This window comes from Crinia signifera, chromosome 11, assembly GCF_055691185.1.
Source record: "Crinia signifera chromosome 11, ASM5569118v1, whole genome shotgun sequence".
Classification (NCBI taxonomy): domain Eukaryota; kingdom Metazoa; phylum Chordata; class Amphibia; order Anura; family Myobatrachidae; genus Crinia; species Crinia signifera.
Window position 1 is genome coordinate 5,359,728 of NC_139227.1, and position 9,291 is coordinate 5,369,018.

At 41.2% G+C, this 9,291-nt stretch overlaps 2 pseudogenes; one reads left to right on the plus strand and one right to left on the minus strand.

Annotated features, from left to right (window-relative positions):
- Positions 1-709: 709 nt before the first annotated feature.
- On the minus strand, positions 710-827 carry LOC146046575 (5S ribosomal RNA; annotated as a pseudogene).
- A 5,109-nt stretch (positions 828-5,936) lies between these two features.
- On the plus strand, positions 5,937-6,054 carry LOC146046458 (5S ribosomal RNA; annotated as a pseudogene).
- The last annotated feature ends 3,237 nt before the right edge of the window (positions 6,055-9,291 follow it).

Consider the following 9,291-nt stretch of genomic DNA (forward strand, 5'->3'; position numbering starts at 1 on the left):
TTCACGCTGAGGGAGGGACTTGGCTACGGACACCCTCATGCATTCTTATGGTACGCAGTGGAACGCAGGAAGAGCAGCGAAAAAATGTCAGTTAATGAATCCTGCGTTTGGAACGCATATGACACGCAGAGAAATCTCTCGTGGATCAATTGATGGATGGAAGTTTGGATTTTTTTAGACGCAATCCCAGACGTTTGAAATGTAATAGAGAAAAGAGACAGTTAGTTTCACATTCAGGGATGTTTGACACAGAACGTAGGATAGTTAATCCTCGATACAGTGATCACTATACATTATGTGCTAGGATTTTATAGTGCCGTGGGAAATGCCGGTAATAAGTGATGGTCCATAACAATGGGGATACACAAAAAATATCCAACGTGCTGATTAATATAGATGTATATAAAGAATGTTTATTTAGCATATAAGTCAAAATGCTAATGCATAAATAAGTATATAATATTTAGGGAAGATGGGTTGAATCTGCTGCAAAATGCATGGAAGATTATGGAGTGATGATATCATAAAGAGAAAGGTGACATAAACAACAGGGCAGACCAATTTGGATGTAATTCATCCACCAAATTTGGAAACGATGCCAATGGGTACATAAATGTATCTCTATACATTGATAAGAGAAGGGTGGTGTTGATTATCGGAGAAGTACATTGCCAGGAGCTCTCGACCTAGTGATTGTATCTGTCTTTTTACCATACAGCACCTGGTTTTCCTTAGAGGTCTCCCATCCTTGTACTAACCAGGCCCAACACTGCTTAGCTTCCAAGATCGGACGTGTTTGGGCGTACCAGTGTGGAATGGCTGTACTGTTTGACAGAATTAGTGGTAGCGCCCAGAGAGACCTGTTAGTACTATCCGATAGAAATATCTTAAGAGGTGAGACAGTGTGTAGGGGATGGAGAGTTAACTGCACATACCCTATTAGCGGAACTGGGACGTATAATGATTTATGTTCAGAGGAAGGGGGCTATTTCATAGCTATCGTTGAATCCTTCGGGTTGTAGAGTGTTCAGTTCAAATATCCAAAACATCTCTCTTCTGGATAGTAAGTTGGATAGGTCGCCGCCTCGTTCCCCTAGGTTAACTTGTTCGATGCCTTTGAAAGTAAGTAATTCCGGGTCTGAGTTATGATGGGTGAGAAAGTGATGTGAAACTGTATGGGTCTGAACCTTGTTCTTGATATTTCTGACGTGTTCTTGGATCCGAATCTTCAAGGGTCTTTTGGTCTTCCCAATGTAGCCTAGGCCACATGGACACTCTAGCATGTAAATGACGGAGACTGTGTTGCAGTTGATAAACTGTTGAATTTTGAATTCTTTAGTTTGTTCTTTACTGTGAAAAGTCTTTCTGTTAGGATGGAGGAGTCGACAGATGTTGCAGTGTCCACATTTGAAACTGCCTATACATTTAGGCATTCCATTGGTGCTGTTAGTTATGCTTCTCAGCATACTAGGTGCTACCATGTCTTTGAGGTTTCTTGATTTCCTAAATACTACTTGTGGGTGTAAAGGTAAGTGTTCTTTCAGGACTGGGTCCATCGTGAGAATTCCCCAATGTTTGTTTAGAGCTGCTTTTATACTTTTCTCATGGCTGTTGTAAGTGGTAATAAATTTGACACCGGGTATTAATTGATCTTTATTCTTATATTTGAGAGTGGATGTCCTCTCCAGGTCTTGGGCTCTTTGTTCTGCACTGTGGAGTAGGTGTTCTGGGTATCCCTTCTCCCTGAATCTCTCTGCGTAGATCTTGATTTGGGTGTCCCTTTCTGATCTCATTTTGCAGTTGCGTGTCAACCTGTGGTATTGAGAGAACGGTATGTTGTCCTTCCAGTTTCTGAGATGACTACTTTCGTAGTGTACATAACTATTTGTGTCAACCTTTTTTATGTAATTTTTGGTGGTCACTGTGCCGCCTGTTTTCATGAGTATTAGGTCAAGAAATTCCACTTGCTCTGTGTTTATGTTTGAAGTGAACTTCAGGTTCAGGTTGTTGTCTCCTATGTATGTTAAAAACTTGTTGAAATCAGATGAAGACCCATTCCAGACTATTAAAATGTCATCGATGTATCTCTTAAAAAGGATAATATTTTCTTTAAAACAATGGTTATTGTAGATAAAATTGCGTTCCCAATGGCCCATGAGTAAATTCGCAAAGCTAGGGGCAAAGATGGTCCCCATAGCCGTGCCGCAGATTTGTAGGTAAAACTGGTCTAGGAATTTAAAATAGTTATGCTTCAAGATAAAACGCATCACTTCGCATATGAAGAGCCTATTTTCATCTGTCAGTGTCGTATCTTCATTGAGGAACTCGTGACAGGCTGCGATTCCATCTTCATGTCGGATACAGGTATATAATGATTGTACATCTATGGTCGCCCATAGGTAGTTCTCTTTCCAGGTGAAATCTTCCATGATGTTCAAAACTGAAGTGGTGTCCTTAAGAAAGGATGGTAGCTTCATAACATGTGGCCTAAGGAATTTATCCGCATACTCTGAAAGATGTGATGTCAGGGACTCAATGCCCGCCACAATAGGCCTCCCGGGTGGATTCTGCAGGGATTTATGGATTTTCGGTAGAAAGTAGAAAATAGGGGTGGTGGGATTAGTGTGTAGGAGATATTGGTATTCTTCTTTCGTCAAAGTGCCATTGCGAAGACCTTTCAGAAGGGTATGGCGTAATTCCTCTATATATTCTTCTTTAGGATCATGAGGAAGGCTGGTATATGACGTTGTATCTCCCAGAAGTCTCAGGGCTTCTGCTTCATAAGCTGATCTATCCATGATGACAAGTCCACCCCCCTTATCAGCTGGTTTGATGACAATCCTATCGTTGGTTTGTAGAGTTTTAATAGCTGCTCTTTCTTTGTATGTCAAATTCTTCTTGGGCATCTCTGGTTCATCATTGCTGCATAGTTCTTTTTTCACTGCTTCATAAAAGGTGCTGATGTATGGCCCTTTAGATTCCAGAGGGTAATACTTGGATGTGGGTTTTAGTCCTGATTTCGAATGGGTCTCATAGTTCTGTATGATTGCATCCTCCTTCCGAAGGAAATGTCTCTTGAGTGTAAGTTGTCTCGTGAATTTATTGAGATCGATAAATGTATCAAATCTATTTTTTCCTTTTGAAGGTGCGAATGATAGTCCTTTGTTGAGTAGACTAATTTCAGAATTGGTCAAGGTGTAGGTCGAGAGGTTGAATATGCCTTTGGATGGAGGTGTTACTTCTGTAGGTATCTCTTTTTGTGGTGATTTGTGTTTGTTCCCTCCCTTTCCTCGGCATCCTCTTTTTCTTCCAGTCTTCTTTTTAGGGGGGAAGCATGATTCACTTTCTCTGTAATAGATAGGGGCCTGTGATCTTTGATGCGGGTGCTCGTTCCGGGGGATAAAAAACCATTTCCCTGTGAGTTAGATGGGTTTCTATAGGTTTGCGCCTCTGAGAAACCCATCTAACTCACAGGGAAAGGGAGGGAACAAACACAAATCACCACAAAAAGAGATACCTACAGAAGTAACACCTCCATCCAAAGGCATATTCAACCTCTCGACCTACACCTTGACCAATTCTGAAATTAGTCTACTCAACAAAGGACTATCATTCGCACCTTCAAAAGGAAAAAATAGATTTGATACATTTATCGATCTCAATAAATTCACGAGACAACTTACACTCAAGAGACATTTCCTTCGGAAGGAGGATGCAATCATACAGAACTATGAGACCCATTCGAAATCAGGACTAAAACCCACATCCAAGTATTACCCTCTGGAATCTAAAGGGCCATACATCAGCACCTTTTATGAAGCAGTGAAAAAAGAACTATGCAGCAATGATGAACCAGAGATGCCCAAGAAGAATTTGACATACAAAGAAAGAGCAGCTATTAAAACTCTACAAACCAACGATATGATTGTCATCAAACCAGCTGATAAGGGGGTGGACTTGTCATCATGGATAGATCAGCTTATGAAGCAGAAGCCCTGAGACTTCTGGGAGATACAACGTCATATACCAGCCTTCCTCATGATCCTAAAGAAGAATATATAGAGGAATTACGCCATACCCTTCTGAAAGGTCTTCGCAATGGCACTTTGACGAAAGAAGAATACCAATATCTCCTACACACTAATCCCACCACCCCTATTTTCTACTTTCTACCGAAAATCCATAAATCCCTGCAGAATCCACCCGGGAGGCCTATTGTGGCGGGCATTGAGTCCCTGACATCACATCTTTCAGAGTATGCGGATAAATTCCTTAGGCCACATGTTATGAAGCTACCATCCTTTCTTAAGGACACCACTTCAGTTTTGAACATCATGGAAGATTTCACCTGGAAAGAGAACTACCTATGGGCGACCATAGATGTACAATCATTATATACCTGTATCCGACATGAAGATGGAATCGCAGCCTGTCACGAGTTCCTCAATGAAGATACGACACTGACAGATGAAAATAGGCTCTTCATATGCGAAGTGATGCGTTTTATCTTGAAGCATAACTATTTTAAATTCCTAGACCAGTTTTACCTACAAATCTGCGGCACGGCTATGGGGACCATCTTTGCCCCTAGCTTTGCGAATTTACTCATGGGCCATTGGGAACGCAATTTTATCTACAATAACCATTGTTTTAAAGAAAATATTATCCTTTTTAAGAGATACATCGATGACATTTTAATAGTCTGGAATGGGTCTTCATCTGATTTCAACAAGTTTTTAACATACATAGGAGACAACAACCTGAACCTGAAGTTCACTTCAAACATAAACACAGAGCAAGTGGAATTTCTTGACCTAATACTCATGAAAACAGGCGGCACAGTGACCACCAAAAATTACATAAAAAAGGTTGACACAAATAGTTATGTACACTACGAAAGTAGTCATCTCAGAAACTGGAAGGACAACATACCGTTCTCTCAATACCACAGGTTGACACGCAACTGCAAAATGAGATCAGAAAGGGACACCCAAATCAAGATCTACGCAGAGAGATTCAGGGAGAAGGGATACCCAGAACACCTACTCCACAGTGCAGAACAAAGAGCCCAAGACCTGGAGAGGACATCCACTCTCAAATATAAGAATAAAGATCAATTAATACCCGGTGTCAAATTTATTACCACTTACAACAGCCATGAGAAAAGTATAAAAGCAGCTCTAAACAAACATTGGGGAATTCTCACGATGGACCCAGTCCTGAAAGAACACTTACCTTTACACCCACAAGTAGTATTTAGGAAATCAAGAAACCTCAAAGACATGGTAGCACCTAGTATGCTGAGAAGCATAACTAACAGCACCAATGGAATGCCTAAATGCATAGGCAGTTTCAAATGTGGACACTGCAACATCTGTCGACTCCTCCATCCTAACAGAAAGACTTTTCACAGTAAAGAACAAACTAAAGAATTCAAAATTCAACAGTTTATCAACTGCAACACAGTCTCCGTCATTTACATGCTAGAGTGTCCATGTGGCCTAGGCTACATTGGGAAGACCAAAAGACCCTTGAAGATTCGGATCCAAGAACACGTCAGAAATATCAAGAACAAGGTTCAGACCCATACAGTTTCACATCACTTTCTCACCCATCATAACTCAGACCCGGAATTACTTACTTTCAAAGGCATCGAACAAGTTAACCTAGGGGAACGAGGCGGCGACCTATCCAACTTACTATCCAGAAGAGAGATGTTTTGGATATTTGAACTGAACACTTTACAACCCGAAGGATTCAACGATAGCTATGAAATAGCCCCCTTCCTCTGAACATAAATCATTATACGTCCCAGTTCCGCTAATAGGGTATGTGCAGTTAACTCTCCATCCCCTACACACTGTCTCACCTCTTAAGATATTTCTATCGGATAGTACTAACAGGTCTCTCTGGGCGCTACCACTAATTCTGTCAAACAGTACAGCCATTCCACACTGGTACGCCCAAACACGTCCGATCTTGGAAGCTAAGCAGTGTTGGGCCTGGTTAGTACAAGGATGGGAGACCTCTAAGGAAAACCAGGTGCTGTATGGTAAAAAGACAGATACAATCACTAGGTCGAGAGCTCCTGGCAATGTACTTCTCCGATAATCAACACCACCCTTCTCTTATCAATGTATAGTGATACATTTATGTACCCATTGGCATCGTTTCCAAATTTGGTGGATGAATTACATCCAAATTGGTCTGCCCTGTTGTTTATGTCACCTTTCTCTTTATGATATCATCACTCCATAATCTTCCATGCATTTTGCAGCAGATTCAACCCATCTTCCCTAAATATTATATACTTATTTATGCATTAGCATTTTGACTTATATGCTAAATAAACATTCTTTATATACATCTATATTAATCAGCACGTTGGATATTTTTTGTGTTTCCCCATTGTTATGGACCATCACTTATTACCGGCATTTCCCACGGCACTATAAAATCCTAGCACATAATGTATAGTGATCACTGTATCGAGGATTAACTATCCTACGTTCTGTGTCAAACATCCCTGAATGTGAAACTAACTGTCTCTTTTCTCTATTACATTTCAAACGTCTGGGATTGCGTCTAAAAAAATCCAAACTTCCATCCATCAATTGATCCACGAGAGATTTCTCTGCGTGTCATATGCGTTCCAAACGCAGGATTCATTAACTGACATTTTCGCTGCTCTTCCTGCGTTCCACTGCGTACCATAAGAATGCATGAGGGTGTCCGTAGCCAAGTCCCTCCCTCAGCGTGAATGAAGTCACCGCCTCTGTAAGAAACATTCCCAGACTGGGACGCCGCACACGCATGCGCATGAACGCTCTGAGGATGTCGGATGTGGGGCGGAAGTGACGTCGCGCCCCACATCGCTATACAGAATATTTCATTTTCGCTGCTTGGACACATTCTATGCTGATGAACAATGTAACAACTACCTTAAGTTTATTATATGGTCCCTAGTATCACACTATATAGTCTAAAATACTGTAGATCGTATCGACACAGTGAAACAAAATACGCAATTTATTAATTAATTAATGAGCTAGCAGGAAGTGAGGTATGCCTGCCTTCCTGTTAAATAGGATCCTTTGCCAGTTTGTCCCTACCCCCTGAGGAAGTCACACAGACGAAACATGTTGGGAAGCTTCTAACCTACCTCACCTTCTGCATTTGAGCTAAGCACTTTATCCTTTTACCTTGTGTTTCATCAAATGACGTTTTTTATTCAATATATGCTTTGTTTTTAAAACATAAGATCCACCTTAGCTATTTATTGCTTGTTTTTCTTATTTCCACTTTTTTAACCCTTTTATATAGCCCCAGCCTTGATACATGCTTTTGTGTACGTGTTATCCATTTTTTATGTCAAACCCCCTCATTGAATAAATTCTTATATTAATTATATTTTATCATTAGTCCTAATTTTTAACAATAGTCGCCGATCTCTGAGAATAACCTTTTCCATATATATATATATATATATATATATATATATATATATATATATATATATATAAAAATATATATACACAGGTGTAGGGTCTGGCACTCCAAACGATGTGAGCTATTAGCGGTCGGTGCCTCCACAGCTCAGCAAGAGTGAATATAGGCAGTGGTGGTGTGGCACTCACGACACTTACTCAGTAAGTGTCGTGAGTGCCACACCACCACTGCCTAAATATATATACATATATTATATATATATACACACAATTCCAATTAGTTCAATAGTTCAAATGGTGCAAACCCAATGCAAACCCAATGCAAAGCATCCATGTATACAGTTTGAAGAGAAGGAGCACTCACCATGGGATTTTTCAATTAAAGAAATCTGTTTTTATTATAACATTTTTAAGATAAAGTTGACGTTTTGCCTGCGGCACGCAGCCTTCTTCTGGTCCAACCACGCCGTAGGAAAGCTGCAATGGTATTATAGAACCTAACATATTCCGAGAAGTTTCCTAATTAACAATATACACACAATCGGGAGGAGGAAACCCGACTTTTGCAGCCGCTGGTGCCGCATTTTAAATAAGTGCTCGCTTGACCTATTATTACTAGTGTGTGAAAAAGTAGGGGTAGAGCTCATATCGCTCGGCACAGTCGCCCTGTGTGGCGGCCATATTACACTAACCAAGACACATACTTCTCCGTGGGCCTAATTCATGTTTGTACGCAATTGCATTCGCAGTTGTGATTTTCAAGGCTTTGGAACTGCTAATCTTAGCAAGTGAAGCTGCCTCCCAGAAGGCTTATAGATATCCACCATGGCCATTAATACTAATTTGCAACTGTGGCCTTGTATGTAGCCTTTATGCAATAAAGAGGAACATGGTAGCCCTAAAGATGTGTAGACACGGTTCGATTCAGACTCATGGCAGAGTTTGACTATACAATTTTGACTATAAGATTTTGGCTAACTGCACTTTAGATTTAGACTATCTTGCAATTTGGCCCTAGGCCAAATACATTCTACAGGCTAGATCAGGGCTAAGCAATTGCGGCCCTCCAGATGTTGAGGAACTACACATCCCAGGATGCTTTGCATTAGTTTTGCTATGTGGCCATGCTGAAACTGATGCAAGGCATGCTGGGATGTGTAGTTCCTCAACATCTGGAGGGCCGCAATTGCCCAGCCCTGTGCTAGATAGTCAAGATAGACTTGCCTGCACAGTCTATTTTTCTATGCAATACTGACTAAACGCATTGGAATCAAATCTGCATCAAATGTGGCTGAATGCAATTGTGACTAAATTTCAATTTGATCAATGAGTTAAAATCGATAGTCAGAATTGCACTGTGTGTACACAGCTTTAAGGTGCCCATACACGTTACATTTATTGTACACAATATTGTAGACATAATTGCATAGGTTTTGCAATGCAATGAGATGAGATGTGATGCTAGTACAAAAAGTATGTGCAGCACATACTGTACTAGATCTCATCTAATTCATCTCTTTTACCACTTTTTGGTGTAAAAGGGGTATTAAGTGTGTGGGATAGTGTGTGGTGGCGGGAGGTGCAGGGTAAAATGGGGTACTAGTCACTGGGGAAATGTGGAGGGGTTATCACTGTCCTCCCTGCACATACTGCCCCTGCACATACTGCCCCCACACTGTCCCTCCTACACATACTGCCCCCACACTGTCCCCCCTGCACATACTGCCCCCACACTGTCCCCCTGCACATACTGCCCCTGCACATTCTGCCCCCACACTGTCCCGCTGCACATACTGCCCCCGCACTGTCCCCCCTGCACATACTGCCCTTGCACATTCTGCCC